The sequence below is a fragment of the Ambystoma mexicanum genome, chromosome 10, assembly GCF_040938575.1.
Source record: "Ambystoma mexicanum isolate Mex_15411 chromosome 10, UKY_AmexF1_1, whole genome shotgun sequence".
Lineage (NCBI taxonomy): Eukaryota > Metazoa > Chordata > Amphibia > Caudata > Ambystomatidae > Ambystoma > Ambystoma mexicanum.
In genome coordinates, this window is record NC_090932.1 from 588,850,345 (window position 1) to 588,867,876 (window position 17,532).

General features: G+C 45.3%; 1 protein-coding gene across 7 annotated transcripts in view; it reads right to left on the minus strand.

Moving 5' to 3' along the window:
• The window catches only part of KIF1A (kinesin family member 1A), a 4,129,412-nt gene that overhangs the window by 27,840 nt on the left and 4,084,040 nt on the right, over positions 1-17,532 (minus strand). The window lies entirely within an intron of this gene.

Here is a 17,532-nt window from a genome sequence, read left to right on the forward strand (position 1 = left end):
TATAGAGATGTTAATGGTCAAAGAAATGGTGATCAACATAAAGTTCTGAGATTACTCCAGCTCTTAGCTTCTTTCTCAGCTTCTCTTCCCCAAGTTCAAGAACGTTCCACTGAAGTCTCAAAATTACCTTTCTCACGTTCAAGGTGACACAGTTGCACACACTCCTTGGGTTTCCTTACCAAAACAACACAGTTCAAAAGAATAGGTTCTTGAGGCTTTGTTCACAAGACAATGCTTGCAGTTCCTTAAGTTTCAGGGCTCCCTTCCCCAAGACTTTAAATCAGTCACTTGTATGTTGTCAATTAAAAAGGGGGTCCTGGGAGTCCCTCTGCAGACATTAGTCCTGGTTATGAGAGACTTACCCAGAGTCTTTAGCTCACTATCTTTTACAGAGAAGAAATATCCCAACCATATCAGTCTTTGTCCTACCCTGGGGCAGTCCAGCACCGAAATGCAAGGCAATTCTCCTCTGAACAAGAGTACCAACAGCAACCCCAGACACGTGTTCATAGGAGCTCAAGAAGATATTTAGGAAGAGAGAGTTGAACGTATTGAGGCCCCAGGCCCCAGAAGGCCTTGTGAACAATGCAGAGGGTTTTGAACTTAATCCTCACAGCCACTAGGAGCCAGTGCAGAGATTGCAGTCCTGGAGAGATACAATCCCTGGGCTTGAGGCCACAGACAAGTCTCCCAGTCCTGTTTTGGATGAGTTGCAGAGGGCGGAGAGTAGAAGCAGGCAGATTTAGAAAGAGGCTGTTGCAGTAGTCCACCTCTGGAGACAGTGAGCTTCTGGCGGAAGGAGAGGAAAGGAAGAATACCTCTGAGGAGGTGCAGCTGATAGTGTGACTTCTTAGAGACATCAGAGATGTGAGGAGAGAAGGAGAGTGGGGAGTCGAAGATGACCCCAAGGTTTTTATCCTCACAGGTGGGAGAAAGAAGAGGGTCAAAAGAGGCTGGCCAGAGAGCGATAGGAAAGGAGGGCGCAGGAGTGCCGATGAGGAGAATCTCAATCTTCCTGGCATTAAGGCAGTGATCATTGGTGGCACACCACTCCTGGATAGCAGACAGACAGTCAGAAATGAGAGAAGGAGAAGAGGCGGCGGAAGGGAGCCTGAAAATGAGCAGAGTGTCGTCCGCATAGCACTGAGAGTTTGGCCAGAGACCAGCAATGCGGTGGGACAGAGGTTCCAGGTATTGGTTGAACAGCCACAAAGAGAGGTTAGATCCCTGGGGAACACCACAGGTAGAGATACAGATAGAAGGACCCAAGTTGGACCTGGGAGGGTCGATCAGAGAGGAAAGAGGTCAGTCAAGCCAGGGCCTGATCAGTGATACCCAGGTTATCACAGAGACGGTTGAGCAGGATGGCATGGTTGACCGTATCAAAGGCAGAAGAGATATCAAGTAAGATGAGGACACAGGGGGTATTGGAGTCAAGCTTAGAGAACAGGTCTTCACAGATGTTCCGGAGAGCAGTTTCCGTGCTTCTGGCAGCTCTGAAGCCAGACTGATGGTCATGGAGGCAACTAACTGATTCATTGTGAAGATTAAGATGGGAGATGGCCAGCTTTTCCAAGAGTCTGCTCAGGAAAGGAGTGATAGCGATTGGGTGGTAGTTAGCAGGGCAGGAGGGGTCGGCTGAGGGTTTCTTAAGAAGAGGGTGCACAAGGGAGTGCTTCGGGGGGAGGGAAGACTCCAGTGGTGAAGGAGTGATTGCAGAAGTTGGCCAAAGCAGGAGTCAGGGTGTCAATGTGGTCCTTGATGGTTTTAGAAGAACAGGGAAGAACCTGTTTTGACGAGACTTTCACAGATCAGACTTGTCTAGAATCCTTGTCTGGGGAGAACAGGGGAAAGACAGAGAAGGAGGGAGGAGGGGTGGCCACTGAAGGCCCAGAGGAAGAGCGGGGAGTAGAGGGAGGAGGAGGAGAAAAAGAGAGAGAGGACAGGATGTCCTGAGTTTTAGAGATGAAATGAGAGGCCAGAACCGTGCAGAGAGCCTGGGAGGGGAAAGGAGAGGTAGAGACTGCAGCAGGATTGGCCAGCTCCTTGCAGATTTTAAAGAGTTCGACTGAGTTGTTGGATGCCGCAGAGACGCAGGCTTGGATGAGGGCTATCTTCTTGATGCGGACAGAAAGCCGGTATTGCCTTTTGAGCAGGCAGCAGGCCAGTTTGTCAGAGGATGTACAGGAAGCACGCTATTTCCTCTCAGCCACCCTGCACTTGCGTTTAAGCATGATGAGGTCTGAGTTGTACCAGGAGTTGCTCTTGGCTTTGGGCTTCAAGCGGATCCTCATGACAGGGGCAAGAACATCGAGATTATCAGATATAGTAGAGTGGAGCACAGAAAGGGCTGTGTCAGGGTGTCAGTCAGCCGAAGGGGGAGGGGAGGGTGAGAAAGTGGCGGTGAAAGCCTCAACTGACACACGCTTCATGGGTCGGATAACCTAGAAGGGCAGTGCTGGAGTTGGCTTGGCCAGAGGGGTAGAGAGAGTGAGCTGGGAGGAAAGGAGAAAGTGATCTCTCCATGAGAGAGGAGTGGTGAGAGCGGGGAAGATCTGAAGAGATCAGAACATAGAGAGTGTGCCCTGCAGAGTGAGTCAGGCCGGAGGGGAGAATAGAAATAGAGAGTCATAGAGGTCGCGAAAGAGTCCAGAGGAAGGAAAGGAAGCATCCAGTTGGATGTTAATGTTTCCAAGAAGGAGGAGTTGAGTGATCGAGACCTGGAGGGAGGAGGAGAGGTCCGCCCAGTCAGAGATGAAGGAGGAGATCTGACCACGTGGCTGATAAATGGTAGCCACAGAAAGGGAATGGTTAGGAGAGAGACGGAGCCTGCAGACAAGGCATTCGAAAGAGGAGTAAGCCTGCATAGGAATGACAGAGGCAGGAATTCACTCAGGAAAGATCAGGGCTACATCCCCTCCGGAACGATTGGATTTGGGTGCAGAGAGGATCTTGTAGCCCTCAGGAAGGAGAGTGTCAAAGCTTGTGACAGAGCTGGCCGTGAACCATGTCTCTGTGAGACCGAGGACATTGAGGTCAAGTTCTTCAACGAGCCAGCAGATGTCATAGGAGTGTTTGACAGCTGAGCGAGAGTGGCAATATGGAGAGGGATGCCGTCATTGAAAGACCTCTGGGGAGGGGTACAAATCAGAGGTACGCCCTGCAGAGGTGTAGAAGAAGCCCGAGGGGGGCAGAAGAGGAAGGAGAAGAGGGCAAGGTAGCCAAGGAGGAGACAGCAGGGGGAGGCAAGGAAGCCATGGAGGGAAGAGAAGGGACAGCAGGAGAAGAAAGGAAATTGATGATGCGCTGGAAGCGTCTATCAAAGAGGAGAAGTTTGGCCTGAGGGCCTTGCACCAAGACGGTACCATTCAGGTAAACATTAATGATGACCTTAGAGGAGTAGAAGGAGGCCATGAGGGCTTCCCACCGGGTGCCACCATTAATGCGAGAGGAAGAGAAGGGAGAAAGCACAGAGACCATATGAAGAGTCCATCGGTCTGGTGAGGGAACAGCAAAGAGGATATCAGTGAGGGTTTGTCTGGAGGAAGCACTGGTATAGGTGTCAGCGATAGGGAGGCCTGGGTTGGAGACCAGGATGTCCTTTTTAAACTTCTTCCTACCAGATTTAGTGAGGAGAGCAGGATAGTCGATAGAGAAGCAGTTAGAAAATATAGGAGAGACAGAGAGCACATTAGGTGCATAGTAGGTATGGACGAAGAGAAGAGGAAGGGAGATGGATGGGGTGTAGGGTCGGGGAGATCACTAGGGAAAGACACAAGGGTGTGGCAAGCAGATGAGACAAGAAGAGACAAGACAGTAGTAGACAATATAACAAAATGACAAGGGCTCAGACAATAGTAGAACAGTTTGCTAGATGAACGCTTTGCTAAAAAGGCAAAACCAAAGACAGCACTACTTTCACAACATGGCTCAAACACCAGAGAAAAACACACCTAGGTCTGAGAGTCCTGAATAGTGGGAGAAAGGCCTAGGTTTTACAATGCAATTTAAATATTTCCACAATGTAATTTAAATACCAGAGAGAAACACACCTGGGTCTGAGAGTCCTGCATAGTGGGGAAAAAGCCTAGGCTTCACAATACAATTTAAATACCTTCACAATGCAATTTAAATACTTTCACAATGCAATTTAAATACCAGAGAGAAACACACCTAGGTCTGAGAGTCCTGTATAGTGGGAGAAAGGCCTATGTTTCACAATGCAATTTAAATACTTCCACAATGCAATTTAATTACCAGAGAGAAGCACACCTAGGTCTGAGAGTCCTGCATAATGGGGGAAAAGCCTAGGTTTCGCAATGCAATTTAAATACCTTCACAATGCAATTTAATGACTTTCACAATGAAATTTAAATACCGGAGAGAAACACATCTAGGTCTGAGAGTCCTGTATAGTGGGATAAAGGCCTATGTTTCACAATGCAATGTAAATACTTCCGCAATGCAATTTGAATACCAGAGAGAAGCACACCTAGGTCTGAGAGTCCAGCATAAGGGGGGGAAAAGCCTAGGTTTCACAATGCAATTTAAATACTTTCACAATGCAATTTAAATACTGGAGAGAAACACACCTAGGTCTGAGAGTCCTGTATAGTGGGATAAAGGCCTATGTTTCACAATGCAATGTAAATACTTCCACAATGCAATTTGAATACCAGAGAGAAGCACACCTAGATCTGAGAGACCAGCATAAGGGGGGGAAAGCCTAGGTTTCACAATCACAATGCAATTTAAATACTTTCACAATGCAATTTAAATACCGGAGAGAAACACACCTAGGTCTGAGAGTCCTGCATAGTGGGGAAAAAGCCTAGGCTTCACAATACAATTTAAATACCTTCACAATGCAATTTAAATACTTTCACAATGCAATTTAAATACCAGAGAGAAACACACCTAGGTCTGAGAGTCCTGTATAGTGGGAGAAAGGCCTATGTTTCACAATGCAATTTAAATACTTCCACAATGCAATTTAAATACCGGAGAGAAGCACACCTAGGTCTGAGAGTCCTGCATAATGGGGGAAAAGCGTAGGTTTCGCAATGCAATTTAAATACCTTCACAATGCAATTTAATGACTTTCACAATGAAATTTAAATACCGGAGAGAAACACACCTAGGTCTGAGAGTCCTGTATAGTGGGATAAAGGCCTATGTTTCACAATGCAATGTAAATACTTCCGCAATGCAATTTGAATACCAGAGAGAAGCACACCTAGGTCTGAGAGTCCAGCATAAGGGGGGGAAATGCCTAGGTTTCACAATGCAATTTAAATACTTTCACAATGCAATTTAAATACTTTCACAATGCAATTTAAATACTTGAGAGAAACACACCTAGGTCTGAGAGTCCTGTATAGTGGGATAAAGGCCTATGTTTCACAATGCAATGTAAATACTTCCACAATGCAATTTGAATACCAGAGAGAAGCACACCTAGGTCTGAGAGTCCAGCATAAGGGGGGAAAGCCTAGGTTTCACAATGCAATTTAAATACAATGCAATTTAAATACTTTCACAATGCAATTTAAATACCGGAGAGAAACACACCTAGGTCTGAGAGTCCTGTATAGTGGGAGAAAGGCCTAGGTTTCACAATGCAATTTAAATACTTTCACAATGCAATTTAAATACCGGATAAAAACACACCTAGGTCTGAGAGTCCTGTATAGTGGGAGAAAGGCCTTCACAATGCAGTTAAATATGGCCAATAACCATAGTGTTATCTCAGAGTAGCACAGGCTAATAATCACAGTATTGTACTAGTGTAGGTAAGGTTGCTATGTGGCAGGGTTATCATGGTAGAGTGATGGCTCTATTCCTGACCGGCCACTGGCTTCCCCTGCTGACACCTGCAGACACTAGCTGGAGCCGCCTCTGTGTGAGCCGCCCTTTGCCTTGGGGCCCTTAGCCACAAGGGCTGCATGGGCAGAGGGCTGCCCTGGGTAGGTCAGTTAAGAGCAGAGGTCTGGCCTATCAGGGGAGGTGGGTTGGCTGGGAGGCAGGAGGGAGGGTGATGCACAAGAACAGATGGCCTGGGGGCCTCAAAGTTTTCCAAAAAGAAAAAAAGGCCCAGGAGGTTCATATCAAGCAGCACTCACCTGCGTCATGCCTGGTGGAAATGGCATGCTCGCGGTGGTGCTGGCAGCAAGCTGGGAAGGCCGGATGGAAGGAAGGCCAATCAGGGGAGGTGGGAGGGCTGGGAGGAGGGAGGAGGGAGGCAAAGGGACAAGACCACAGAACAGGAACGTGGAGGCAAGCAAGGATGCAGGGCCTAGGGGCCTCAAAGATATTCAAAGAAAGACACAATCAAGGCCCCGCAGGGTCAAATCAAACAGCACTCACCTGTGACATGCCTGGTTGAAATGGCATGCTCATGGTGGTGCCGGCAGCAAGTTGGGAAAGCCGAATGGAAGGAAGGCCAATCATGGGAGGTGGGAGGGCTAGGAGGCAGGAGAATGGAGTGGAAGGGACAAGAACACGGAACAGGGACATGGAGGCAAGCGAGGACGCCAGGTCATAGGACCTCAAAGATATTCAAAAAAGACTAAATCAAGGCCCAGGAGGGTCAAATCAAGCAGCACTCATCTGCAGCTTTTGATCTTATTGATCAGGATCTGCTGCATGAGAGGCTCAAAACCATTTCCAACTGCTCAGAGGGGGCATATCACTGAATACAATCTTTCTTGGGTCCAAGAACATCTAGAGTGGCAGTGGGAAAAACTCATGCTCTGCCAATCCTATTCAATTGCGGACTCCCATAGGGCTCCTATCTGTCCCCAATTCTTTTCAATATTTACATCATGCCTCTTCTTGCACTCCTGGATGGACTGGGTGTCAGTTATGCAAACTATACAGATGACACCCAGGTACTTCTTGAACTCACAGGGACATACTCACAAGACTCTAATTTCCTGAATGAAGTCTATAGGGAGATTCAATAATGGATAGCTCTGAACTCTCTAGCATTGAATTGTGAAAAAACAGAGCTGCTCATCATTGCCTCTGGCCACTGTATACAAAAACTCGATGATCTTTATGCTCACTTCTTCATATCTGGTATCCAAATTCCAGTGTGTAAAACTGCTAAAACATTAGGTGTTGTTTTAGATCATGAGCTCTCCATGAAGCAACCCACTTCACAAGTCCACTCTTCCTGTGGCCATGTGATTAAACTCATCCATCATACTCATCGCTATCTTTCCATCGAAAATAGATCACTGTTGGCAACAGCACTAGTCAATTCCCGCCTTCACTACTGTAACAGCCTGCTTGCCGGCATATCTAAGGCCAATCTACAGAGCCTGCAAACTTCCCAAAACTGTGACATCAGAGCCATTTATGGACTCTCGAAACGTGAACCCATCTCTACAGAAAAGCTCTCCACTGGCTTCCAGTGAAACAAAGAATTAGGCACAATATCTTATCTCTGATTTTAAGTGCCAACACAGGGTAGCCTCTCAATATCTTCAGGACAGAATAGCCACCAAACAATCCATTCGGTCTCTAAAATCCAGTGATACCCTCTCACTCAATCAACCACGCTACCGCATGGAAATATTTGGTGGCAGAAAATTTGAAATTCAGGCACCCAGGGAATGGAATTCGTTGCCGGAGAATGTCAAAGCATCTCCCTCGCCGACCATCTTCAAGAAATCTGTGAAGACCATTCTTTTTAACCTAGCCTAACCACTCCATTTCAGTTCAAACCTTTTCTCTTTTCTCTCTTCTGCACTCTGAGGCCCACAGGCGTGCAGCGCATAACAAGAATTAAAATAATTAACTATGGGTCTGCTGTGACCCATGCCTGTTAGGAAAGATTTCTTTTGAGTAATTGTCCCTCCATTTGTGGACCCACCAAACCTTTTGCTTTTGTGTGGCTATACTATCCTGACTTTTGCCAGTGGATACCAGCCTTCAGCTGCGCTCCCTTCGGCTTTTGCTCACTTGTTAGGTGGACCTCAGTACTGGGAAACTACGTTTCCCTTAGTCTTTGAATATGTTGCCATTTCTTGGTAACTTTTAAACGAGGCACAAGGTACCTTCCAATACCATTCACAGTGGTCCTTTTTGTTTTATAGCCCGAGACCCCCTCAAAGGATTTTTTGGTGATTGTACATGTGTGCCTGGGACGAACTGGTGGCAGCAGTAACTTTTTATAAGTGTTGTACTTCTTTTTACTGAATACCACAGCATTTAATGTGTTTGTTTTAAGACTGTGGGTAGGTCCGAAAATGGCAGCGCCACAAAGTCTTTTGTTCTGTCAAATGGCCATTTTGTGCCTTACCTTCACCCAGGTCGAGTAACCCGGCTTTTCCTTATTTGGGCATGCAGCCTCGCTCAAAAAAATATATCTTTCGCTGGCCTCTGTCTGTCACGTGTGTGCGCCCAGGAAGCTGGTTGGGACTGTCTGGCCCCAATCCACCCTACTGGTGCCAGGGTGTCTGGAGAGCCTGAATGACTGGGACCACCGTGGACCGTGATTGGTCCATAACTGGGATGCCTGCATGAGAGCTGATCTTCAATTGGAAGTCCTCGATTTTGGCGCAAAGCTAATCTTGGATAAGAGAAGGGGCTCTGCATCCATTCCAGCCAATTACAAGTGCAGAACTGTAACATATGCATGTGGACCTGAACTCACCAGACTTGCCGCACAATGATTCACCATTAAAGGATGTGAACTGGACACATCCATTCACAGGGAATTGAAGAATCCTGTGAAATTGATAAAAGCCACTACATCCCTGAATTGGGATTGGCCAATTGGTATGCCTGCTGCCTTCCTTGGATGTGGTGGCTGTTTGTCAGGCTCACTCATTCTAACTGAAACATGATTCACCCTTACCTGTAAGCACCATGGTAGCCACAGGAAGTTGACTTGCCAAACATCACTATGTATGTTTGCCGTCATGGGGAGGTGCAAACTGACCAAGTGTAGGTACAGTCACTGAAGCAGCTATGATGCCATATTGTTCTAGGTCTGATTAATGCACCATCCCAGGAGGTGAGCTTCTGCTGGCATGTATTAGCTGTACATCCACCATGGAAATCAATGTCACCAAGCCAGCCATCAAAGGGGACATCACAAACTCAATGAGGCATTTGCACTCTCACCGTACTAGCCATGTGTACAAACATGTGTATGGCTCACTCATTGAGACAAGTAAATGCCACTGTCTGGGGTACATTTACCAGCCCAGCAGAACTTTCCCTACATCACCAAACTGCATTTTCAGCAGTTACAAAAACAATGGCTGTGCTGTCTCTGCTGAGCACATATGGTGCGAGATGGAGCATGGAACACTCCAAGAATGGCTGCATTTATTTTCTCCATGGGCACCAAAGGAAAGAATTCAAAGGCAGCGCTGCTATGCTGGCAGCTCAAAACTTCCAGCTCAAAGAGAAAATGTTCTGCATTTCAAATGGCTTTGTACTCGGGCTGTTTTCATCCTTCAACATTACACAGTTTGGTTCCAGTAAAACACAGCCATGCCCATCTATCTTCAGAATGCACCACATCAAATAAGGACCATTCCTCCCTGAAAGGCATTGTTGTGTCAAGTAAAATCTGTGAAAGAGTAGAGAAATTCACTTCAGGGCGTACAGCAAGCCTTTTACTTTTGCAACAAAGTAACACAGGCAAGCTCTTCACAAGCTCTCTCTCTCCCTTTGCTTATGTCAGTTTCAAAGACCCCTTTTCTTGAAGATATCCCTGTGTTCAGAAATTGAATAGAGCTTTGGAAGCTGTCGGACAGCAAAATGCGAGGAAAACCGCATTTTGCGAAATGGATAAAAATAAAATGAATTTTGTTACTTTGCCTTGCAGAGAAATGAAAGGACATGATTGAAGCTAAATGGAATAAAATACTGTAAAATGCCCAGAAACACAACTGTACATTGGGGGAAGAAAGGCTGCAAAAATATAGTATATTTAACTCTGTGTATTTGATTTTCTTTACAAAAAGACTTCAACAGCCTAGCTGAGGCTGGCATTCCTGTTAGACCAGTTTGGCTCAAAGGCCAAATCTCACACCTCCCTGTGATTTCCTATTGCGAGGGCAGGGACCCAGTTCTGTGGACTGCCAAGTGTGGTAATTACAGGGTGCCTCAGACTGCATGGCAGGGATGATCTTAAGAACAAAGGAGAAAGCCACCCATGTGTTTGCCTCAGAAGTGTGAAATTTCCTGCATTCAAACTGAAAGACTTCAAAGGAAAAGCCATGGCAACCTGGGGGATTGAAAGCACTGCCTACTTTTGGGAACAAAGCCGGCCCGCATGATTAAAAACACTTTTCATGTAAAGACATTTATTTCAGTAATCTAAAGAAGCAGAAATGTAAACTTTTTACAGCTTGAATGTACATTTTGCAACATGAAAATAAGACAATGTGGATCTTTCTAGCATGTGGGGGACACAAACTGCATTAAATGGACATTTCTGGGGAAATCGTACATGGTACTGTTATGAAACTTAAATGCAAATATGTCCGACATCGATAATCTTCAACGTACCCATTTGTAGAGTTTTGGGAAAAATATTTGCCATAGAAATTGCGAAAGATTGCCAGAAGGTCTAAACAGCATTGTACAAACTTGGGGTTTGGAATAGTATGCTCCATGTGAAATATGGTATTTGCGTATCTAATTTTTATAAGGGTGACGTTTATAAATATGAGGGTTTAGTTTTATAACTGATTTTGGAAAAAGTAACTGTGGTATAACAAAGCACCTCATAAAAACACCCACACTAAAACTGAGTCACTTCCTTCAGTCCACTCTGCTTACAGGGAGGCAGCGACCTCCTCAGGTTGACATATCCGATCTTAGAGGTATGCCCAGCATAGTTCTGCCCACATAGTAAAAATCCTCTGATGTCATCCGGCCTATTTAAGGAAGAGACATTAAACATTCAGGACATTCAAAAATATCCAGCATCCAAAAAGCCAACCCGCAACATCCACAGATCCAGATATTCCACATTCACCCTGCAAGATTCCAGATTCCAGTGCCAGGCCAGGGGTAGCTGATCCTGATCCATGCAGTACCTCCTATCCAGGCAGTACAACCATCCAGAATTAAACCCTACTAAAATCCCAATAATTCAGGGAGAAAGGGGGAAAGGCTGTGGAACCCTGTGTCTTTCTTTAACAATCTAGCCACTAAAATATAGTTGCAGTAGAACAAATCACTTTGCTAACAAAACTGAGTTTGCCTGCAAAACTACTTTCATTTTAAAAAAGCGGATTTCTCCTTTCCGTTTAAGAATCCCATACTGTCACCCATTCAGAGTCCTCCTTTCACTTAGTATTATACCTGCGGGGTGCCTTTGTACCTTTGCATTAAAACCGATTTCTGGTTATGTCTGTTTAGCTCAATTTCCAAGCTGTTTTGCTATTTTAAACCCGTGAAACGTAGCAATTGCAATTTTGCCACGTGTGATTCTTGCTGCACTGTTTGTCCTTCCAAAATCGATTTCCTAAACTGTATGCCCATTGTTTAGTACCTTGCCTTGTAGCTTGTGAGATTTCTTGCTTCTTTGATACAGCCACACACATTCTTGCCTTCTCCATTCAACCGCACATGTAAAATGACTATTCCGTAATTCCAAAGGGCCATTTTGCAAATTTTTCAAGGGAGCTCAATCTGATTTTTGTCTCCTATTCAGGGGTGGTAGGTCGGATTTTCATTCTGATTTTTCCCTAGTATACCCGACTCCTTGCTACGTCTCTCCACCCACACAAAATTTGGTTAGAAAGGGTTTGGGGGAGTGTTGCAGGGGGAATGTCTAACTGTGGTGCTATCTGAAAATACTACCCGAAAAGTAATCTTGCTTTCATTCATTTGTGCATTGTGTATCTTATGCTAGAAGGTTAAACTAAGTGTATTCTGTCATTTCACTGTGTAATTATCACCACCCTGGTGATTGCTGCCCTTTAATGAATGTGTTTGATTTGTATTCAAAATTAAAATAAATAAATATTTCGTAATTACACACTGGCCTGGTTCATGGTCCATTGCGACAATGGGTGTACGTTAAGGGGGGTTTGAGACGGGTTGGCTGCCTTCTCAAAGATTGAATCTAAATGCAATAAACATAAAGGAATAGTGTGCTCAAAAATGTTACTGGCTAAAAAGATGGCCCATAATCAAAAATATATATAAAAAATATTTTAAAACAAAGTCCCTATGTAAAGTTTTGAGCAAATGAAGCTCAAACTCAAAAGTTTGAAGCACTAGGAGGCATTCATTTTGTCAAATGGATGCCTCCTGTGCTGCCCTTGCAGCACTAATAAAGCAAAATCCAGCCAGATGTGAAAAACAAAAGCTACCACTGGGTGGCTTTTGCTTCATTGGTGCCGGAGACCAGAGAATGCAGGCAGCAAAGTGCTTATTTCTTTTCTTTTTTAAAATAAGCACTGCTAATATAAAAGCTGTGGTTTTCTTTCTATGTTTTCCGGGCTGGAGGAGCCCAGAAAACTTAGAAAGAAAACCGCAGCTTTTAAAACGTTGAATTTATGTTTGCGGTGGCTTCAGCTTGGAGCCCATGGGCTCCAAGCTGAAGCTACTGCAAACATAAATACAACGTTGCTGTATTTAAAAACACTGCGGTTTTCTTTCTAAGTTTCTCACGCTCCTCTGAGCCGGAGGAGCCTGAGAAACTTAGTAAGAAAACCGCAGCATTTTTAAATACAACCGAGTTGTATTTCTGCCTGCAGCAGCTTTCCCTTTGAGTCTTCTGGGCTTCCCCGGGGGAGCCCAGGAGACTCAAAGTGAAAGCAGCCACAGTGAGAAATACAACATTGTTGTATTTGTAAATGTTGTGGTATTTACAAATACAACAACGTTGTTCTTCTGACTGCGGAGGCTTTCGCTTGGAGTCTCCTGGGCTCCCCCTCGTTGGGGGAGCCCAGGAGACTCCAAGCGAAAGCCGCCGCAGTCAGAAATACAACATTCTTGTATTTATGATTTCCGTGGTTTTCCAACCACGGCAATCACAAATACAACAACATTGTATTTTTAATTGCTGTACCTTTGCTTTTTGCCTTCATTTTACATTTTCTGTGCTTCCCTGGGCTTGGGGAGCACCGAAAACGTAAAATGAAAGCAAAGGCAGCCTTCTCAGCTCATGTTGAGCTCTGCTCTGGCTGCAGTAAGCAAAAGCTCCCAGTAGGGGGCTTTTGCTGCTTGTTTAGTACCACCAGGGCAGAGCTTAACATGAGCTGAGGAGGCTGCCTGAAATTACAAAATGAATGCTCCCATGTAAACTCTTTGAGCCTAGTATGCTCAAAATTTTACATAGAAATGTTCATTAAAAATATGTTTATTGTATGTTTTGGATTATTGCCCATCTTTTAAGGCAATCATATTTTTGAGTGCACTCTTCCTTTAAAGCGTTTTAATTGTGCAATGTATCACTGGCCAGTAGAAAGAGTCCTGGTCTGGAGTGTGCTGCATCTTTAAAAACCTTAACACAGTGGGGGCTTGTTGCCGGGATTGAGATAGTGTTTCCACCTGTGACAGCTTAACACAGCAGGCTAACCTTAAAGGTAGTGATACTTTGTGGGGTTAGAAAACTGTGTTACACTGTAAAAGCGCCATCCCAAAACATAGACCCTAAGTATCAGGCCTGTGTGTAAAAATAAAGCAAAATCAACCCTGAACTAGACAAAAAAACAACAGAAAACAGATTAGTCATTATATAAATAATTTAATAAAGGAAGTACGCTCTTCATAAGGACCACAGTGGAGATAAAAATGGCTAGGCAGCACCTTCTGCACAAATTATTTGTCAGAGGGGAATGGACAGAGCAAGATCAGGAAACCTGGCTAGACAACATGATGCAACAGGTCACATCCATGGACATGGATGTGTGGCAGGATAGCGGCCTGTTACATCAAGCCTTGAGCGAGTTGTACATGACTCCAAATATTAAACAAGAACAGATTAAAATGGTCCGAATCACAGCCTACATATATCTCCACATGGGGGTTATGGATAAGAAATATGGAGAAAATAGAACTCTTGCGCAAAACCAATCTGAGCTCTTAACTGAAATCCAGACTGAACTAAAACTAGCAGAACAGAAGTTGCAAAAGAGCCAAGATTCTGAGGTAAAAGTTGAAAACTACATCAAACAGTTAAAAGAGGACTTGGCTATACAACAACAAAATAATTCAGACCAAAAGGCCCAATTAGATGCATTAAGAATGGAGTGTCAGGAAAAGGTTGACTCCCTGGAAGAGAGACAACAGAAATTAAATCAACAGATAAAATATATCAGCGCCTGTTCGGAGCAGATAACCACTTTACTAAAACAGGTTGAGAAATTGGAAGAGGAAAGTAATAAATTAATTATTAAAGAACTCCACTTTCAATCAGAATTTGATGAAGAGCGCCAGAAGTTAGGCAACAAAGGGGTGACCTGCCTGAACAGGTTGGCACCCTGTATCAGGAAAAAGAGGCCCTACACCAGGAAGTGTGCAAATTAAAAACCGATCTGGAGAGAAGGGAGTAAGACCTTCAGGGACTGGCTTACCTAAAAGAAGAATACAAAAAATTAATGGGACATAGGAGACAAATGGAACTTGATTTAGAGCAGGCCGTAGAGGCTCAAAATATACAGACAATGGAGGTTCACCTCCTGCAACAGAAATTGTCTCAGTGTTCCCAGGCCATACAGGCAGTACAAAAAGACAATGAGGCCCTCTGTGAGGAGAACAATGGATTCCACAAGCCGGTGGCAGCTCAAGAGCAGGTAATATGGGCCAGTCAAGCCCTGATAGCAGAGCAAAATGCTCAGACTTTTGCCTTCATCCACCTGCAAATCCTGCCTCGGACAACCAATACCCATTGTGAGGACTCCACACTCCATCTTCCATCTACAGTGTTCCACCTTCCATTACTCCCTAATCTCCCTTCCTCGACCCAATACAAAATAGCATAAGTGGCTCCACCTCTGCCACAGGTATGAGAGCACGCAAAAGAGAATATACAATTTTAAGGGGCAATTCAACTTACCTCCCACAATGTGAGAATAGCCCCTTCTCCTCCACCAATGTATGGCTAAGAGGGAGGTGAGTCCCAACATGTGCCCAGTGTTTGTTCCTCTGTCTGGCAATACAGGTATAGTGTGTAGAAGGTGCCTGAGGTCCCATGTCTCAGGGTGGACACTTACCTCACTGGCAAATGCAGGTTAAGAAGTCCCCATCGCATGCACAACATTACTCACCTTCAATGCCTACTAGGAAGTGTCATGGGGCACATGCACAGTGGCAAGCCACAGGGAATCCTTATTTTGGAAAGGTATGTTCAACTTTACTTGTGTTCTTACTGTCATTGACTTATTTCACTGTTTAGCAGTATTTGGCCTCATGTGTCTGGTGTAATTTCACTCATACTCTCTGACAGGCCCTGCTTGCTAGACCTTCTGATGTTTGGGAATGGCATGAGGAAGAGGGACGAGCGTGTAATGGGCTAAATACTTACCGGTATTCTTATTTTCCATTAGTCCTACTATTCCTTTGCCAAGTCCAGTTTCTCTGCCTGCCCTCCTGCCTGGGTGTTGGCAACAGTGTCATGTAATTCCATCTGGTGACTAGCCTCCTGTCCCTGAGAAATATCCTGCATGCAGCTTCACAACTCATGAAAAGACTAATAGATAGTCAACATCAACATGAACCTCACAGACCGGCACTGGCTCCCACAGTAAGCCTGTATCATCTTCAAATTCCGCAGAATCTTCTACAAGCATTTCACCCTGAATTCAGCAAGCTACCTCATTAACAAACGACGAATCTCTGGAGGCCTACAACACACCACAAGTGAGGTTAGCGGACTTCTTCTCTGCCGGTGCATGAATGAAAGAATCATAAGACAGGCCGCTGCTTATGGTAAAAAAAACTCTGGAACATACTCCACGCCAACAGTAGACTCAACACTCACTGTTACAATTCATGAAGGAGCTGATGAGCCTTCTCTATAATGTGAATCTAATCCATAGCACCTATCTCTACATACCCTCCACTCACCAGCCTACACTAGGCAGTGTGAGCAGCTTCTCCCTTTTACCCCCTGTTTGGTAGTAGATCCTTTTATTAGAATAGACCACTCTCCACCTCCTCTGCCAGCTCACTCCCTATGTATGTCTCTGCTACGCTCCTAACATGTCTTTTTCTTAATGTTTATGATGTGCTCCATAGTTTCCCCTTAGCAATGTGGTCCCTCCCTCATGACAAATCCAAATTTATCAACCATAATGTAGAACTCTCACCCAGCACTATCAACTTGGTTGCCACAAACTGCAACATGACTCATATCTACATAGCTATATACTTTGCCCTACTACATCTGCACTGTCCCTGCAACGTACACTAGACTTCACTCATCTTCATGTATAGTTGTCAAAGTCACATAGTTATGTTAAAGGTTCTTATACCATGCACTGGTGCCACCTGCATGGTCTCTTGGTGCTCAGGCGGACCTGTAATGCAAGGAGGGTGGCGGGTATATTATTGGGACTGAGTGAAAAAATAGCAAGAGAGCTGTGATGTGTTTGGGCAGCTTCAGTTCAGAGAAACCGATCACTGGGGGTCATTCCGACCCTGGTGCTAGGGGGTTAACGGTGCCGGTAGAACTGCCAGTGCCGTTAACCCCCTACCGCCTCATTATGAGGTCCGCTCGTGGGACCCGCTAAGGACGCCTGGTAAAACCAGGCATCCTTAGTGGGTCCCGCAAGCGGTCCAGCATGCTAACAACGGGCCCATCATTAACGGGCCCATGGTTAGCATGCTCCCCATTCCCATTTGAGCCCTATCGGGGCTCAAATGGGAATGGGGATGCACAGGGTCTGGGTTCCCTGAATGGGGAAATACTTGGCCCTCCAAGGTCAGAATGGCCCGGTATTTCCCCATTCAGGCAACCCAGACCCGGTACCCGGTATGGGGGTAGCCATGCCGCTAAAAGCGGCATTGGCTCCCTCCATACTCTGAATGACCCCGACTGAGTGTAGGTGTGTTTGTTGGTTATTAGTCACCATGTGTTGTGGAGCAAGATTATGTGTGGATTGTTTTGTTGTTGCAGTTTGTGGTGCTGTAGAGGTATGGTTGTGTTTAGTTCAGAGTTTGAGAAGGTGTGTGCAGAAGGGTGAGTTTTTAGTACGGTTAGTTAGTGGCAGTCAATTTCCTACCACCGCTATTCTGACTAAATGCAACCCATATCCCTTCCCCTGTCGTTCATTCTAGTGTGTAGCAATTGCCACCCCCATAGGATCCTCCAGGAGTGATGTGTTCCCTGTGCCCTGTGGTCAGTCTGTGAGCTGCATGGTTTCTGCATCCAGCCACATTTATGTGTGACGAGTTTCCACCCTCGGTGGTCCGATTAAGAGGGACACCTCTCCCTGCCTTGTTCCCACATCTATCAAGATGAGATAAACTTCAGATCTCCAACCACCCTTCCCCGTTAGATGCCTCTCTTCTACTCTAACCTCTGCACCGGTTCAGCCTTCTTCCCAC